This window comes from Castor canadensis, chromosome 3 (genome assembly GCF_047511655.1).
Source record: "Castor canadensis chromosome 3, mCasCan1.hap1v2, whole genome shotgun sequence".
In the NCBI taxonomy this organism is placed as follows: Eukaryota; Metazoa; Chordata; class Mammalia; order Rodentia; family Castoridae; genus Castor; species Castor canadensis.
The window spans coordinates 32265862-32284725 of NC_133388.1; the positions used below are offsets into that span (position 1 = coordinate 32265862).

At 37.7% G+C, this 18864-nt stretch overlaps 1 non-coding gene across 1 annotated transcript; it reads left to right on the top strand.

Annotated features, from left to right (window-relative positions):
* Window positions 1–12169: 12169 nt before the first annotated feature.
* On the top strand, window positions 12170–12275 carry LOC141422016 (U6 spliceosomal RNA). Its single transcript, XR_012446685.1, has one exon. It is a non-coding gene; the product is annotated as a U6 spliceosomal RNA (small nuclear RNA).
* Window positions 12276–18864: the final 6589 nt, after the last annotated feature.

Below are 18864 nucleotides of genomic sequence, written 5' to 3' on the forward strand. Positions count from 1 at the left end.
CTGACTAATACAGATAGTGATGAAGGTGTCAAAAAGAGAACTTCTAGCAATGTTTGTATCTTTATATGAGTGCTGGTTCAGTTTTTGAGAAATCATTCAAGCTATATACCTCTTACAGTTTATGTACTTTCCTATATGTTATCATTCAATAAATGTACCACCACAAAGTGTTGAAAATGGCAGTCCAAATGAATGTTTAATGTACAATTAATTTTACAAATAGTTCAAAAGTAGATAAAATGAAATTATGTTAGAAGTGAGGTAGTAGTTTAGTTGCCTTTGGGGAGAAGAAAAACACGTAGAAATTAATAGGGGTACCATTGGGGCTTCTGAGATACTGACACTGTTCTATTTCTTGAACCAAGTGGTAATTTCACAAATAATTTGCTTTGTTGGAACTTATGGAGGTAAACTTTTATGATGAGTGCTTTCCTGCTTGTGCGCTGTCATTCACAATTTTTTAAAAAAATTTAAAACAAAGATGGGAAGGGGAAGAAAAGTGATAGTAGTGGGAAGAAAAGGTTAAGTAGAGGAATATAAGACAGACACAAGATAAGATTAGGTGAAGGAAAGGAGAAAGTTTTCTCTACTTTTTCCTTTCCCTCCTGAGTAGTAGGTTCTAGCTGTCTGGGCCTCTCTCCAGAACTTTCCCTCAACCTAAGAGGCCATTTAGGACCTACCTGGGAGACAGCACTGCTGTCTAAACATTTCACATTCCTCCCATTGTTTGAAGACAAATTTAGGCAGGAGGTTATGGGATCCTATCCCTGATTTCTTATTCTCTGGGAACTAAAATATAGTAAGCCACTCAGAATTTCTAGCCTGAATAGTTCATTTTCAAAAGTCATAACTGTCTTCATTATACAGAAACTTACTTCAAAACAAAATTTATAAAGAAGCCTCATTTTTTTTTGTTTAATGCTCTCCTGACATCTTGAGAACATTGACTTCATATTATAAAACCAACCCAATCACAGTTTTAAAAACTAATTTCACTAATCTAGAATGCAAAAAGTGGAGAACAATAAAATTTAATATGAACTAAGATGAGAGAAACCACAAATCACAAGAAGAATTCATATGGGAGACCCCAGAGGAAATTCAGCTGTGGTTAGCACTGTCAATGTCAAAAATTAGGAGTCCTCTCTGGACCAAGTTTATAACCCAGCTACATTTCTTTCTTATTATGTTTCATTCTTGCTGTTACTAGGGAGGTTCAGTTTGGGTGTGGGCTGGGAGTGGAAAGTATTTTCACATTTGATTTGTGAGTGGTTTGAGGCCATATCCTGGTTGGCATGGTGGCTTGGATACCATTTTGCGGAATAAAAATTCTTGCTAGCTGGCTCAGTGATAAAGAACCTGCCTTGAATTTGTTCCTAAGCACTGCAAAAGAAAAAACTCCTTACTAGCTAGCTCTTGCAATTTATAACATGAGAAGCAATAGGATTTGATGTAGATTATCTGCTATGGGGCCTATGTGCCTGTAGGTAGGCATTTCGCCAGAATTCTGGATAGCAACATATATAACCTTGCCAATGTGAGCACTTCTTCCCTTTCCTATCACCATAGAGTCACATTCCATTTTATTCTTAACCCATTATGTGTTCGTAAGTAATCTCAATTGTCATGTGGTCAGTCCTTCCAACCACTCATAATGGATCTGCAAAGTTTAAGAGAGCCTGGAATTTAAGGGTATTAGGTACATTGCAGTTCACTGGACATTAACCATAGCAACAGCTGAAGCTTGAAAAGAAATGTATTGAAAAGATATAATAGAATCACAAAATATATAGGAAAACCATATCTCCCTTAGTCTAGGAACAAAAAAGCCAGGGCAGGAGCTATTCCACCATCAAGGATCTAGATGCTGGAAGAAAGGCTTAACTCTTTCTTGTTTCTTTAAGGCACTAATTGCCTACTTAAAAATATTAGATGATCAGAGGAAGGGTCTGAAGCAAGTTGCCTCTGGGGCTCCTTTCAGCTTCTATGGTGAAAGGATGGACTCGCTGATCTAAATTCTAACACACAATTGGGGGAAATGTGACTCTAAGGGAAAAAATGGGTACTATTTGGAAGGAATAGGGTATGTGGAAAAGCAAAACTCAACAAATATTAATTACTCTGGGAAAGGGGCCTCCATTGTCAGGCAAATGTGCTCAGAAACAGGGTAAAAAGAAATTTAGACATATAAATCAAATGCAAAAAAAATCATCAAGAAGAACTTGAGAGACTGAACACTGTCTTTCTGATAAAGGGTAAATTGGAAATGGCTTTACAATTGAGGGACTGATGTATTAATTAGAATGCAGTCTAAGCTGGGGTAGCAACAAGATACTAAAGTACAATTGCTTAGGCAATATAAAAGTGTATTTCTTTCTTTTGTGGTACTGGGGTTTGAATTCAGGGCCTCACATTTGCTAGTCAGGTGCTCTACCATGTAAGCCAGTCTGCCAGTCCTTTTTTTTTTTTTTTAAATAACATTTTTGGTGCTGGAGATCAACCCCAGCACCTCATGCATGCTAGGCAAGGGCTTTTCCCATTTTTAATATAAACAAGTCGACCTTCATTCTCCATTCCCTTGTTTGATCTTCAGTTCACCACTCTTCTCCTGACTTCACTTTTTTCCCTATCAGTTTCTAACCCTATGATATGACAATTCAATTCAACTTCTCTTGCCAGCATTCTCAACTGCTTATTCTACTGTCATAACTGTCCAATAAGTTACAACTACTGCTCCTTCCACCCCTTTTGCTGAATGACTCTGGGGAAACCACACAACCCACAATTGGTGACACTACTAATTCAGGTGCTGCAATCCTAACTGGGTTCTCAACATTACTTTGCCATCATTTTATGTCATTGACCACAACAGCTGCTATGTCAATCCTTCACCACTACCTCAAAAAATAGCTTTGCTTTAATGTCACAGAGAATTAAGACCAACAGTCACAAACTCCCTCAGCCTCGATTCACATTCACGTCCTAGTCTTTCTTTACCTGCAGCCTCCCCTGCTGCTTGTCCTCCAGTTTTACAGTGGCTTTACGCATGTCAAATTAATCCTTGCCCCATGCTCTGGACCGCATCTCTCACCACATCTAGGTCAGTTATCTCTTCTATCTGTATATTTCACTTCCTTTTTCACCAATTTTTTTTTATTTTGAAAAATAATAAACCTGCAGAAAAGTTGTAAGAGTAGTTCTGTGTTCTTCACCTAGGTGTGATTTGTTAATGTTTTGCTGCATTTTCTTCTCTGTCTTTCTATTTCCCTGTCTCTGATCTATCAATCTTTATCTGTCTCCAAATCATTAAATAGTTACTTGAAGATATTATTTCCTTTCATACCTAAACTTTCAGTATGTATTTCCTAAGAATAACAGTATGCTTCTATGTAACTATAATATTTACACCAAGGAATTTTATTTTGGTGGGGTTTGAATTCAGGGCTTGCAAAGGAGCTCTTCTGCTTGCACCACACCTCCAGCCAATTGTACTCTGATTATTTTGAAGATGGAGTCTTGAGAACTATTTGCCTGGGCTGGCCTTGAACCATAATCCTCTTGATCTCAGCCTCCCAAGTAGCTAGGATTATAGGTGCGAGCCACCAGCACCTGGCTTCAATTTGCATTTAATTATCATGCATTACTAGTTTCCCCTAAAATGGTCATGGACATTTTTTAAGGAATCTAAGTTGTTTTTCAGAATGGGCCTTCATTTTGGACTTGAGGGATTATTTCCTCATAATTAGATTCAGGTAAAGGTTTTGAAATAGGGGACAAAACTACTACCTAGGTAATGTATCCTTGTATGTATCATATCATGACATACATTTGCCAGTTTGCTCTATCAGTAGTGAGATCAAGTTTGGTCATGTGGTTAAGGCAGTGTCTGACAGATTTCTCTATTATAAAGTCCTATTCTAATCTGTGGTGCCATACCGAGGACTTACAAAGATCTTTGTAAGCTTTTCACCAACAATGCTAGCATCTGCTGATGACTCTTGCCTGAATCAGTTATTACAGTGGTGATTACAAAACTAAGATTTTATTTATTTGTTTATATATGTATTTATTTTGAGATGAGCCCAGACTAGCCTTGAATTTGTGAGTTCAAGTGATCCTTTTGTCTTAGTCTTCCAAGTAGCTGGGACTATAGGAATGTAACATTGTGCTTAGCTAAAAACAATGATTTTATGTTACTATCATTCCTTCTACATTTGTTAGTTGTTATTTTTATGTATAAAAAAAGCCCGTCTATCTCCCCCATCTTGTTATTTATTTTTTGGTGGAACTGGGGTTTGAACTCAGGGCCCTGAACTTTGCTAGGCTGGTGCTCTACCACTTGAGCCACATCCCAGCCCTATTTTTAATAGATTATAGACTCATGGAGTCTTTGCTGAAAATCAATGTATTAAAATCCATTGCTCTCATTATTAATTTTGATATTTTAGCTGTGTCAAATTTGGCCAGCTTGAGCCTTCTCATGCTTGTCATGTTTCTTTTCACATGTTTTGAGGATTTCCTTGTCTTTTTATTTAATTTGAAATCTCAATACATATTTATAAAAAATGAGAATAATGCAGAAATATATAAAGAAAAAGTGAAAGTCTAAGGTCCTACGCTTAACCTTTCCATTGGGAGGAAAAATAACTAAACTAAAAATGCAACTTTATTTTTTCTGGCAGCTTTGGAATTTGAACCCAGGGCCTCACACTTGCTAGGCAAGTGCTCTTACTGCTTGAGCCACTCCACCTGCCCTTTCCTTGCAATAGATTTTTTTTTGAGATTGGGTCTCATGAACTATTTGCCTGGGGCTGGTTTTGAACCTCCCAATCTAGCTGCCTCCTGAGCAGCTAGAATTACAGACCTGAGTCACTAGCACCTGGCTGTTTGTTTTGTCAGCACTGGAGTTTCAACTCAGGGCCTCATGCTTGCCAGGCAGGCCCTTACCACTTGAGGCACTCTATCAACCCAAAATGCAACTTTAAATACTTAGGTGAAATGCTTTTCTCAGAATGAAACTTCAAAATTCTTCTTCTTCTTCTTCTTTTTTTTTTTTTCCCAGTATTGGGGTTTGAACTTAGGGCCTTCCCCTTGAGCCACTCCACCAGCCCTTTTTTGTGAGGGGGTTTTTTGAGATAGGGTCTGGTGAATTATTTGCTGGGGCTAGCTTGGAACGTCGATCCTCCTGATCTACACCTCCTGAGTAGTTAGGATTACAGACATGAGCTCCTGACGCCCAGTGAAACTTCAAAATTCTAAAACTAAAGAGAAAATCTTAAATTACCTGGACATAAAAAGAGACTAATGACTTCAATGGGAATAACCAAAAGCCAGTAGAAGATCTTCATTGTGCTTGAAATAAAGTAACTGTCAAATTAAAATGTCATGCACAATTAACTATTTTTAAAGACTAAAAGCAAAATACAGACTCCCCACACCCAAACAAAAAACTGAAAATTGTTTGCTACTAACAGACTCTTACAGGAACTTCTCAAGCAGGTACTTCAGGCTGAAAGAAAACCATCCATGATGAAAGTGAAATGGAAGAAAGAATGAAAAACAAAAATGTGGTAAACATGCTAGGCATTGGTGGTTCATGTCTATAATTCTAGCTACCTGGGAGGCAGAGATTAGGAGGATCTCAGGTCCAGGTCAGTCTGGGCAAATAGGTTGCAAGACCCTATCTTGAACATATCCAACACAAAAAAATGGGCTGGTGGAGTGACTCAAGTGGTAGAGTACCTGCTTAGCAAGTGTGAGGCCCTGAGTTTAAACTTCTGGTAAAAAAAAAAAAAAAAGATAAATATGCAGAAAAGTCTATAAAATACATCAACAGTACAACAATACTGCTTTGTGGAATTAAAAAATAAATGCAGTGACAGTAAAACATACATTAGAAGGCAGTAATTGGACTTAAAGTGTTCTATAATCCTTGTACTGTTTTGGAATTTGGCAATAGTATTACTTAACTTTTGACTTTACTGAGTATATGCGGACTCAATGTTATTACCAAATGTTTCTGACTCTGTTTTCCAGGTTCAAGACCATTCTCCTCTTTTTGAAACTATTTAAGTGTATGGCTACTTGTTCGAATGCTTACTAAGCTTTTTATACTAAGAGGAGAGTTAAAGTTCCCCAATAAGATGCTCAATTTGTCTGTTTTTCTCTCCAGCCCTGTGAATTTTTGCTTTCTACACTTGAGGCTATGTTATTAACTACATTAAAATTTCAACTTATTTATATTCTTTGTGTTGTGTGGGATTATATTCTTTTTGATGCTGGGGATTCAACCCAAGACCCCAGGTATGTTAGGTAAGCACTCTTGAGCCATACCCCAGCTCTTTTTTTTGTATCCCTACCTTTTGCCTGGGCTGACCTTAAACTCAAGATCTTCCTACCTCTGCCTTTTGAGTAGCTGAGATTACAGGCATGCATTACCATGTCTAGCTCAATTTACTTATATTCTTGTAAACTGAATCTTTTATTATCAAGTCCATATTGATCTTAGTAATGGTGTCATATGCTTAAATTTTCTTTTTCTGATATTAATATATCTATCTAGCCTTTCTTTCATTCAGTAATTGCATGGCATATCTTTTCCATTCTTATCATATAATCTTTCTGTACCCTTCTATTTTAAATGTCTCTAGCCAACAGCATATAATTGGATTCTTAAAATCCACTCTAATAGCTGTTGTCTTTTAATCACAGCATTCAGTTAATTAATACTCAATACAAATACTAATGTCTTGGGGTACAAATTAATGATTTTCTTGTGTGCTCTGTTTTTTTTTTTTTTTTTTTTGCACCTTCCCTTGTGTTCTGCTTTTCTCTTATATGCTTTTAGACTAATAGTTTCTTTTTTATAATTTATTTCCCTCTCTTCCTTTGCTACTAACTGAAACTTTTTTCTCTCACTCATTTAATTACTTATTATTGGGATTCATAAATGATTGCTTATTAACATGTTAATGAGAAAAATTGCATTGAGAAGCAAAACAGTACTGGACAAACCGTTTGAATTTCAAATACATTACATTAATATATTCTATTTTAGAAAAGGAACACAAAGAATATGTCTTAAGAAGTTTTCCTTTTCTTTTTGTCTTTTTTTTTTCTTCTGTGTTTTTGAGACAAGTTCTTGCTTGGTAGCCCAAACTGGCCTCAAACTCTCCATCCTCATGCTTCAGCCTCTCAAGTGCTGGGATCACAAGAAAGTTTTTCCTTAATGTAAAGTCATCTATGGCTGGATCCATTATACTTATTAAAATGCCTTAATAGTAATTTTACACTTTTGATTTATAGAGTGAGTGAAAATGTTCTAATATCTATGGCATAACATGTAAGAAATGGACAATTCAGATGCTATTTAGTGATGATCAATTACAAGCTTAGCTACTTCAGATGGAAATTTCTATAGCATTAACATTTTCCTTCTTTTTTTTCTTTCTTTTTTTGAGATAGGGTATCTATCATGATGTAGCCCAGGCTGGCCTTGAACCCACAGTCCTGCTGCCTCTGCCTACTCAATGCTGGGATTACATGACAGCACCCCCATGCCTAGCTAACATTTTCCTTTTGAAAATTTATTGTCTGTAATAAAATACAGTGACTACTTGAAATTTATGGAACTTGTATGGAGTTCCAGATTTACTTCTTTGTGGCCCAGGAACACACAGCACTACAAAGACATTGAACATCTTTTCATATGCTTGTTAGCTATTTGTGTATCTTCTCCAAAAAAAAGTGTATATTCAGTTGTTTGCTCATTTTTTTGTTACATTGAAGTTCCTTATGTATCCTTGAATTTTTTTTTTCAGTACTGGGGTTTGAACTCAGGGCTTACACCTTGAACCACTCCATTAGCCCTTTTTTGTGAAGGGTTTTTTTCGAGGTAGTGTCTCATGAACTATTTACCATGGCTGACTTCAAACCGTAATCCTCCTGATCTCTGCCTCTTGTGTAGCTAGGATTACAGGCATGAACCTTGCTTATTCTGGAAATTAACCCTTGATTAGATGTATGATTCTTAAATATTTCCTCCTGTTCCATAGATTACCTTTCATTCTTGGTTTTTAAGGAAATTCTTTAAAGTTGTTTTTTTTTTTTTTGGCAGTACTGGAGTTTGAATTCAGGACCTTGTGCTTGTTTGGCAGGCACTCTACTACTTGAGCCATGCCCCATTTCAAGTTAATTTTTGTATACGGCATAAGGCAAAAGTGCCATTTTATCCTTTTGTACATGGAGATGCAGTTTTCCCAACACCATTTGTTGAAGAGACTGTCCTTTTCCCATTATGTAGTCTTGTCATCCTTGTCAAAAATCACTTGGCTGTCTATGCAGCCATGAAGAAGAACGAAATGTTATCATTCGCTGGTAAATGGATGGAATTGGAGAACAACATTCTGAGTGAGGTTAGCCTGGCCCAAAAGACCAAAAATCGTATGTTCTCCCTCATATGTGGACATTAGATCAAGGGCAAACACAACAAGGGGATTGGACTATGAGCACATGATAAAAGCGAGAGCACACAAGGGAGGGGTGAGGATAGGTAAGACACCTAAAAAACTAGCTAGCATTTGTTGCCCTTAACGAAGAGAAACTAAAGCAGATACCTTAAAGCAACTGAGGCCAATAGGAAAAGGGGAACAGGTACTAGAGAAAAGGTTAGATCAAAAAGAATTAACCTAGAAGGTAACACCCACGCACAGGAAATCAATGTGAGTCAATGCCCTGTATAGCTATCCTTATCTCAACCAGCAAAAACCCTTGTTCCTTCCTATTATTGCTTATACTCTCTCTACAACAAAATTAGAGATAAGGGCAAAATAGTTTCTGCCGGGTATCGGGGTGGGGGGGAGAGGGAGGGGGCGGCGTGGGTGGTAAGGGAGGGGGTGGGGGCAGGGGGGAGAAATGAACCAAGCCTTGTATGCACATGTGAATAATAAAAGAAAAAGAAAAAAAATCACTTGGCTGTATATGTTTATTTCTGGGCTCTCTCTTTTGTTCTTGGTGTGTGTATCTGTCTTGATCACTGTTGCTTTGTAGTATGTTTCACAATCAGGAAGTATGATGCCTCCAACTTTGTTCATCTTTTTAAAGACTATTTGGGTTGTAGGAGGTCTTCTGAGATTCCATATGAATTTTGGGATGGCCTTTTCTATTTCTGAAAGAAAAATATCATTGGAGAGTGGACTGTGGCTCAAGCAGTAGAGCACCGACTTTGCAAATCCAAAGCCCTGAGTTCAAACTCCAGTTTCACCAAAAAAAAAAAAAATGCCATTGGAATTTTGATAGTGATTTCATTGAGTCTGTAGACTACTTTGGGTAGTATGAATATTTTAATCGAGTCTTCCAACCCATAATCATAAGATGCCATCTTTTTTCCTATGACTTCTTTTAACAATGTTCTTTGATTTTCAGTGTACAGTCCCCCTTACCTGCACTTTTGCTTTCTGTAGTTTCAATTACCTATAGTCAACCAGTCTAGAAAATAGTAAGTGGAAAATTTAAAAAATAAACAATTCATAAGTTTCAGCTTGTATGCCATTTTGTGTAGCATGCTGAAATCTTGCACTATCCTCCCTTTGTCCATCCTGCCCAGGAAATGAACCATCCCTTTGCCCAGTGCATCCATGCTGCATATGCCATCTACCCATTAGTTACTGAGCAGCCATCTCTTTTATCAGATCAGCTCTCTTGGTATCACAGTGTTTGTGTTCAAGTGACCCTTACATAGTATTCTAATGCTATGTCACAATGACTTGGGACATTCACCTCACCTCATCTCATCATGTAGGCATGGTATCAACTCATATAATCAGAAGAAGAAGTAGGGTGAGTACAGTATAATTTTTTTTTCCACTGAACAACCAACTTTAGTGCCAGCAGCCTATAGGCAGAGGCCAGGCAATGGTTCAGAGTCACAGCTTGCTCTGGCATGGACACTATGCAGTATAATATTTTAAGAGAACCACATTCACATAACTTTCATTACAGTATACTTTTGTACTTGTTTCATTTTATCATTATGGTTGCTAATCTATTACTGTGGCTAATTTATAAATTAAACTTCATTACAAGGATGTGTATACAAGAAAAAACACAGAAATACAGTATAGGGTTCAGTACTATCATAGTTTCAGACATCCACTTGGGAATTTTGGAATGTATCTCCCATTGATAAAGGGAAACTGCTGCAATTTGCTCACCTCTTTAGTTAGCTTTACTCTTGAGTATTTTATCTTTTTTGATGGTATCATTAAATGGGACTGCTCCCTTAATTTCTTTTTCAGATTCAGCATTGTTACTTGTATAGCAATGCAACTGATTTTTTGTGAGATGATTGTTTTTGAGACAAGGTCCCTCTATGTAGTCCAGACTGGTCTGAAACTCACTATGTAGCCCAGGTTAGCCTTGAATTCCTAATCCTCCTGCCTCTACTTCCCAAGTGTTGGGATTACAGTACTCTCAGCTTCTGAGCTGATTCAGTGAGTTTGTCTAAATTGTTTATTAGTTATCACTTAGTCCACTTTGTGTTGCTATAACTGAACAGCATAGACTAGATAATTTATAAAGAAAATAAATTTATTTCTTACAGTTCTAGAGGTTATGAAGTCCTCCAAGACTGAGGTATCATATCTGGTGTGAGCCTCCCTTGCTGTTGTGGATTTTCTATAGAGTACTGAAGTGGTATAGGGCATTATACAGTGAGATAGGGCCAAATGGGCTTTTTAACAGACTCACTCTTTAAAACAACCAATTAACCTATTATTCCATTAATTCACAAATGGATTAACCCATTAAGTGAGGGTCGAGCCTTCATGATCTCATCGCTTCTTAAAGGCCCTAACCTGATTCCATCTCTTAACACCTCACAATGAGGATTAAATTTCCACATGAGTTTTAGTGGAAGTCATTCAAACCAAGTTGTAACAGTTTTTTTTTTTTTTTGCTGGATTCCCTAGAATATTTTACATTTAAGATCATATCATCTACGAAGAGATAATTTTATTTCTTTTCTACTTTGTATGTCCTTATTTATTTTTCTTGTCTACTTGCTCTAACTCAGATGCATGCTTTATCAATAGGTATAGGCTAAGTTATGCTGCAGTAATAAAGACAAATGAAGCCCCCAAATCTTGGTTGTTTAAAACAATAAATGTTGGCCAGGTGCTAGTGGCTCACGCTTGTAATCCTAGCTCTCAGGAGGTAGATATCAGGAGGATCATAGTTCAAAGCCAGCAGGGCAATTAGTCTGAGATACCCTATCTCAAAAAAACCCATGGGGGGAAAAAAAAAGGCTAGTGGAGTGGTTCAAGGCATAGGCCCCGAGTTCAAGCCCCAGTACCACTAAATAAATAAATAAATAAGTAAATAAATGTTTATGTATCATTCATCCTGACGTTCCCATTGTGGGTCATCGGGATGTTCTGTAGGACCCAGGCCAACAAGGTTCCATCTTCATACTTTCAGAATTTCCAACACAGACAGAGGGAGCATGGCTAATCACATAATGACTTTTAAAGCTTCTGCCTAGAAATGACTGTGTTATCTTCACCTGCATTTCATTGACTAAAACAAGTCACATTGCCATACCTAACTTCAAACATGGTAGGGAATAGCCTTCCTATCCTGGGTCCATAAGACAGATAACCAGAAATATTTGGCGAATAGCACAAATAACTGTCACAGTCTACCCTTCTGGTTACCAAATGTTGAACTTACTTTCCCTGCCTTAGGCAAAGTATGCATAATTCCTTTTGCCAGACAACTTCAAAGTCCTGTCTAGTCATGGTGCCATGCTTAAAGACTGGGATGCATTCTGGAAAGGTGATGCATTCCAGTCCCTACAGCAAGGGCTATAATTACAGTCTCTATATCAGGAGATGTAGTTTTTCTTGATCTAGAGACCTATGTGACAAAAGGACAAATGATCTATCTTCATACAGCAAATGTACAGTAGTGGAACAGGAACAGGACAATCACAGAAAACACTCCTGTTCAGAAAAGGAAATGAAAAAAATGCCACACAATAGGGTTAGCCTGAAGCCATCCTGTATACATGGTAGACAGTGTAAGGACGCCCTACTTTGGGGATAAGAAACTCAAAAAAGCTAAAAAAAAACCAAAAAAAGGATAAACGTATATTAGGTAAATGCAGTACCAAGTGTCGCTTCGGCAGCACATATATTAAAATTGGAATGATACAGAGAAGATTCACATGGTCCCTGTGCAAGGATGACTCGCAAATTCGTGAAGCATTCCATATTAAAAAAATGCAATACCAAAAAAAAGAAAGAAAGCAGAAGTCTTGTTCTCAAATGTCCTAAAAAGGTAGAATTCAGCCAAAAAGCTGTGAATAAGATAAAAAGGATACATGTTAATGCTAAAGGCTACAATTTGCAAGACATCTATCAGTTGAGTATCCATGCATAAAACAACACAGTAGCAACTTTCATGAAGTAGAAACTCTAGGAGCTACAAAAGAGAATAGGCAAAATACCCCAATATTAGGAAGTCCCAGTTGTTTTTCAGTTTGATCAAAGAATTAAAAATAAAAAGTAAGGACACAAGCTGGGGACTGGTGGTTCACACCTGTAATCCTAGCTATTTAGGAGAGAGACATCAAAAGGATCAAGGTTTGAAGCCAGCCTTGGACAAATTGTTCTCAAAACCCTATCTTGAAAATACCCAACACAAAAAAAGGCTGGCAGAATGGCTCAAGTGGTAGAGCATAGTGAGCATGAGGCCCTGAGTCGATACCTCAGTACCACCACATATATATATAGGATTATATAGGAAAATGTATATTATATTATACATTATATATTATACATTTTCCTATGTAATCAATCCAGTTGTCCTACAATTTGCTTCTTTCTCTTACCAAGCTACAACTTGGTAACTATAACAAGTTACAGTTATTTGTTTTTCTATTTTCTTTGATGGTACTTTGGTTTGAACTCAGGGCTTCCCACTTGCTTCATAGACACCATACCATTTAAGCCATGCCTCCAGCCCTTTTTATTCTGATCATTTTTGAGATAGGGTTTTGCTTTTCACCTGGGCCAGCTTAGATTCTATCCTATTTTAAACTTCCTACTTAGCTGGCATGACAGGCATATACCAGCTTATTGGTTCAGATAAGGTCTTGTGAACTTTTTTTGCTCAGTCTGGTCTCGAACTGCAATCCTCCTGATGTCTGCCTCCTGAGTAGCTAGGATTACAGTACTGAGCCACTAAACCTGGCAGTTATTTCTATTTAAGTAATATAGCTCTACTTCATTTATTATCGTTGTTATCACTTGTGGTAATCCATGTATTTACTATCTTAACCATTTTGAAGCATACAGTTCAGCAGCTTTAAATACATTCTTATTATTATGCAAACAATTTTTCAATCTTACACAATTGAACCTACGAAATTAAGCTCCCCATTCCTCCCTCCCTCTAGCCCCTGACAACCACCTTTTTATTTTCTCTATGGATCTGCCTACTGTAGATACTTCTCAAGTGAAATTATACATTAATTTTCTTTTTGTGTGTGTGTGACTGGCTTATTTCACTTAGCATAATGTCCTCAAGGTTCATCCATCCTCCTTTTTTGGACAGTATTGGAATTTGAACTTAGGACCTCATGTCTGCTAGGCAGGCACTCTACCACTTGAGCCATTCTGCCAGCTCTTTTTTGTGTTGGATATTTTCAAGATAGGGTTTCTCAAACTATTTTCCTGGGCTCTCTTTGAACCACAGTCCTCCTGATTTTGTCTCCTGAGTAGCTAGGATTACAGGTGTGAGCCACCAGCTCCTGGCTTATCCATCCTAAGGCTGAATTGTATTCCATTGTACATGTGTACTATATTTTGTTTATCTATTCATCTGCTGATGGACACTTGGGCTGCTTCCACTTCTTGGCTATTATGAATTATGTTGCAATTAACAAGGGTATGCAAATACCTCCTTCAGATCCTGTTTTTTAACTTTTTTGTATATTACTCAGAAGTGGAATTGTTGGATCATAAAGGAATTTCACCTTTATTTTTTCTTTTCTCCTTTTATTGTTTTTATATTTACTTACATGTGTATACATTGTTGGTGCTATCTACTCCCCTTCTTAGGAATTTCATCTTTGAGGCACCACCATACTTTTTTCCAGTGGTTGTGCTACCAGAACTAATGATGCTCCAGGGAGGATGTCTCCAAAAGGGAGGAGCCTCTGTCTGGCCTTGGGAACTGAGTTTGTGACATTGTCACAAAAAGAATTTTAGGACATATTGAGGTAGGACCAAATTTATTAGTAAAGCAAAATAAAAGATTAAAAAAAGATATTACACAGCCTAGACATGGGTGTGGGCACATCTGATTAACAGGTGCATAGTGTTCTAACATCAAGGGTATTAATGATGATAAAGTAGGTTGGGGGGTTGGCTATGATTCACCTTAGTTAAGTCCTCTCTTTATTCTGACACCTGGTATATTTAATCATTTTGTTACACTGTATTATCAACTGGGTCCAAAGATTTCTGCTTATTAAATTTGGGCCACTATAAGATAGATATTTGAGCATTCCTTTAAATAAAGGATGGGTCCTGACAAACATATCCTTTCATGACAGGTGTCCATCTTTCCGGTATTTTTCTTCATAAACACTTTTTTTTAGTCTGCTCAAAGAAGTCACTTTCTGAAGTCTTTCCCCCCTCCCCCAAGATAAGTGTCTTTGAGGTATCCTTGCTAGTTCCCTAAGTCCACTAATTATTTGTGGAAGCAGGTTAAGAGGCAGGGAACTATTATTTTTAATCTTTTTTAAAAAATTTTTTTCTAAATGTTGCAGTTTGTGATGTTTAAAGCAAAGAAAACCATATTTGTGTGCTTTTAATCAAGCTATTCGTTAGTACAATGCTTATCTGTGCATTCCTGGCCACTGTTTTCCATACCTCATTTTCTCAGCTCTATCCTTGCCTCAGTTGTAGCATTTACACTTTTATTAACAGTGCAGGATGGTGGAGTGACTCAAGCATTAAGAGCACCTGCCTAGCAAGCACGAGATCTTGAGTTCAAACCCCAGTGCTGCCAAAAAAAAAAAAAAAAAAAAAAGTACTGACTTAAACAGTGCATTGGTTCCAGTTTCTACAATTCTTTCTAACATTTGTCAATTTTTTACAGGACCATCTTAAAGTAAGTGCTCTACCACTTGAGCCACACCTCCAGTTCTTTTTTTTTTTCTTCTTTTGCCCTGGCTATTTTGGAGATGTGGTCTCGAATTTTGCCCAGGCTGGCCTGGACCACAATCCTATTTATGCTTCCTGCTGTTGTTAAGTTGAAAGATGTGCCTCATCAGGCCCAGCTTTTCTCCATTGAGCTGGGGTCTTACAAACTCTTTTCCCCAGCCTGGCCTGGAACCAGGATCCTCCCAATCTCAGCATCTGTTTGGCTTGGGATGACAACAGCATACAACCAGGTGCAGCTAATGGTTGAGACAGTCTCCTCAACTTTTTGCCTGGGCTGGCCTCAAACCATGATCCTCCAGATCTCAGCCTCCCAAGTAGCTAGGGTTACAAGCACGAGCCATCACATGTGCCTGGCTTCATTATGATTTTAGTTTGCATTTCCCTAATGACTAATGGTATTGAGCACCTATTAATGTGCTTTTTGGTCATTTGAATCCCTTCTTTGGACCAAGGGTTATGGAAGTTCTTTGCCCATTTTTGTTTTTTGAGACAGTTTTTTTTTCTGTTTTGTTTTTTTTTAAGTGTAGCCCAGGCTGGCCTCATCCTCTTCGCCTCGTTGATTACCGGCACATGCCACCACGACCAGCGAGACAGGGTTTTGCTATGTAGCCCAGGTTGGCCTCAAAATCGTCATCCTCTTGGGAATGCAACACAACATCCATCTCTATTTTTAGATTTACCTCACTCTTTTGTGTATGCTTCTTTTTTGGCAGTACTGGGGATTAAACTTGGGACCTCATGCTTGCAAGGCAGGTGCTCTACCACTTGAGCCATTCTGCCAGCCTGACCTTATTCTTCTTAAATGACTATGACATGCCATAGTAAGATAATTTGGATGGACATTTAGATTGTTTTTCATTTTTCTCTATTATAAACCACAGTGCAGCAGGTATCTTGGTATACACTTCTTCATAAACATGTGAATGTTTCTTTTATTAATTTTTTCTTTTATTCATATGTGCATATAATGTTTGGGTCATTTCTCTCCCCTGTGAATATTTCTTTACACATGTCTATGCTGAGGTATTTTAGAATAAATCACTTGTATATTTTATAAATAATAAATTAAAAAAAACAGATCTGGGCCCACAGGATAGGTGCAATTTTTATTCTAACGGATCCTGCCAAAATATTGTCTAAAGTGGTATCTTTTCTTGTCAACATGATTTAAGAACCCACTTTTTTTTTTTTTTTGGTGGTACTGGGGTTTAAACTAAGGGCTTTACGCTTGTTATACAAGTGCTGTCCACTTGAGCCACTTCATCAGCACTTTTTTGTGTTGGGTATTTTTTGAGATGGAGATCTCTTGTACTATTTCCCCAGGCTGGCTTCTAACCTTGATCCTCCTGATCTCTGCCTTCTGAGTAGCTAAGATTATAGACATGAGCCATCAGCATCTCATTTTCTGATACACTTCTTGTGTCTATGTTGAACAATCTTTTTTTAAAAATTATTCATTTATTCACATGTGCATACATTGTTTGGGTCATCTCTCCCCCCTCCCCCCAAACAAGAGTTTTCATAGAGTCTGAATTTACTATATTCCTGTAATGGTGGTAAACATGTCCCTCTGTTTTTTGGGTTTCTTGATAATTGGTCTTAATTTAGAGGCTTGCTAGGTTCGTTTTCTGTGATGCACATTTTTTCCTTTTTTGTGTGTTCAGGAATGTTATAGATGATGTTTGCTTCAGGAGATACGGAAGTTTGATTCCATCTTTGATATTAGCAGCTGTTGGTGATCATTGCCAGGTCCATATTAATTATTCACTCATAATTCTTCACATCATTCTGAATGTCTGTTTTTTTTTTTTTTTTTTTTGTGGGTTTTTTTTGTTGTTTTATTTATGGTCCTGGGGTTTGAATTCAGGGCCTTCTAGTGCCCTACCACTTAACCCACTCCTCTAGCTTCTGAATGTCTTTTATTTACTGTCTTTTTAAAAATATTTTTTATATTGTTTTATTATTCATATGTGCATACAATGCTTGGGTCATTTCTCCCCCCTGCCCCCACCCTCTCCCTTACCACCCACTCCCTCCCCCCCACCCCCTCAATACCCAGCAGAAACTATTTTGCCCTTATCTCTAATTTTGTTGAAGAGAGAGTAGAAGCAATAATAGGAAGGAACAAGGGTTTTTGCTGGTTGAGATAAGGATAGCTATACAGGGAGTTGACTCACATTAATTTCCTGTGCATGTGTGTTACCTTCTAGGTTAATTCTTTTTGATCTAACCTTTTCTGTACTTCCTGGTCCCCTTTTCCTATTGGCCTCAGTTGCTTTTAAGGTATCTGCTTTAGTTTCTCTGCGTTGAGGGCAACAAATGCTAGTTAAATTTTTTAGGTGTCTTACCTATCCTCACCCCTCCCTTGTGTGCTCTCACTTTTATCATGTGCTCAAAGTCTAATCCCTTGTTGTGTTTGCCCTTGGTCTAATGTCCACATATGAGGGAGAACGCACAATTTTTGGTCTTTTGGGCCAGGCTAACCTCACTCAGCATGATGTTCTCCAATTCCATCCATTTACCAGCAAATGATAACATTTCTTTCTTCTTCATGGCTGCATAAAATTCCATTGTGTATAGATACCACATTTTCTTGATCCATTTGTCAGTAGTGGGGCATCTTGGCTGTTTCCATAACTTGGCTATTGTGAATAGTGCCGCAATAAACATGGATGTGCAGGTGCCTCTGGAGTAACCTGTGTCACAGTCTTTTGGGTATATCCCCAAGGGTGGTATTGCTGGATCATACGGTAGATCAATGTTTAGTTTTTTAAGTAGCCTCCAAATTTTTTTCCAGAATGGTTGTACTAGTTTACATTCCCACCAACAGTGTAAGAGGGTTCCTTTTTCCCTGCATCCTCGACAACACCTGTTGGTGGTGGTGTTGCTAATGGCTATTCTAACGGGTGAGGTGGACAATCTTCTGATTAGTCACTTGTTATGTGGGGAAGGGAAATATCTTGCACAGAAATCTGTAACTTTAATATATCCAAACTTATGTATTTTTTGTCTTCCTGAGACAGGGTCTCCTTATGTAGCCCACTCTGGCCTCAAACTGTCCATCCTCTTGCCTCCAGAGTGCCCAACTTTTTTCCTAACTTTAAAAAAAGTTTAGATCTCTGAGCCACTTGAAATATAGCCTTATGATCATGTCAAGGAGGAATCTTGTATTTTTTTGGAATGGAAAGCCACCTTGCATTATAATAATATAATAACCACTAGCATGATTCACATACTGTTCATTTGAATCTCACCTTACCAGCTTGTTTAAGACAGACTGACCTTAAACTCACTACGCAGCTTAGGTTGAGCTCAAACTTGTGATCCTCCTGCCTTTACTTCTTGAGTGCTGGGATTACAAGCATGTGTCATATGTCTAGCTATCAGGCTTATATTATGGATCAAAAAACAAAACAAAAAACTAGGGCTGGTAGAATGGCTCAAATAGTAGGGTGAATGTCTAGCAAGAGTGAGGTGGAGTTCAATTCCCAGCACTGAAAAAAAAAAAAAAAAATCCCAAACCAAAAACATGTGTGTGTATGTGTTTGATACTGGTGAACTTAGAGCCTAGCACTTGCTTAAAAAAAATTTTTTTTTTAAAAAGTGGAAATAAGGAAGGTTTTAAATGGTTGTA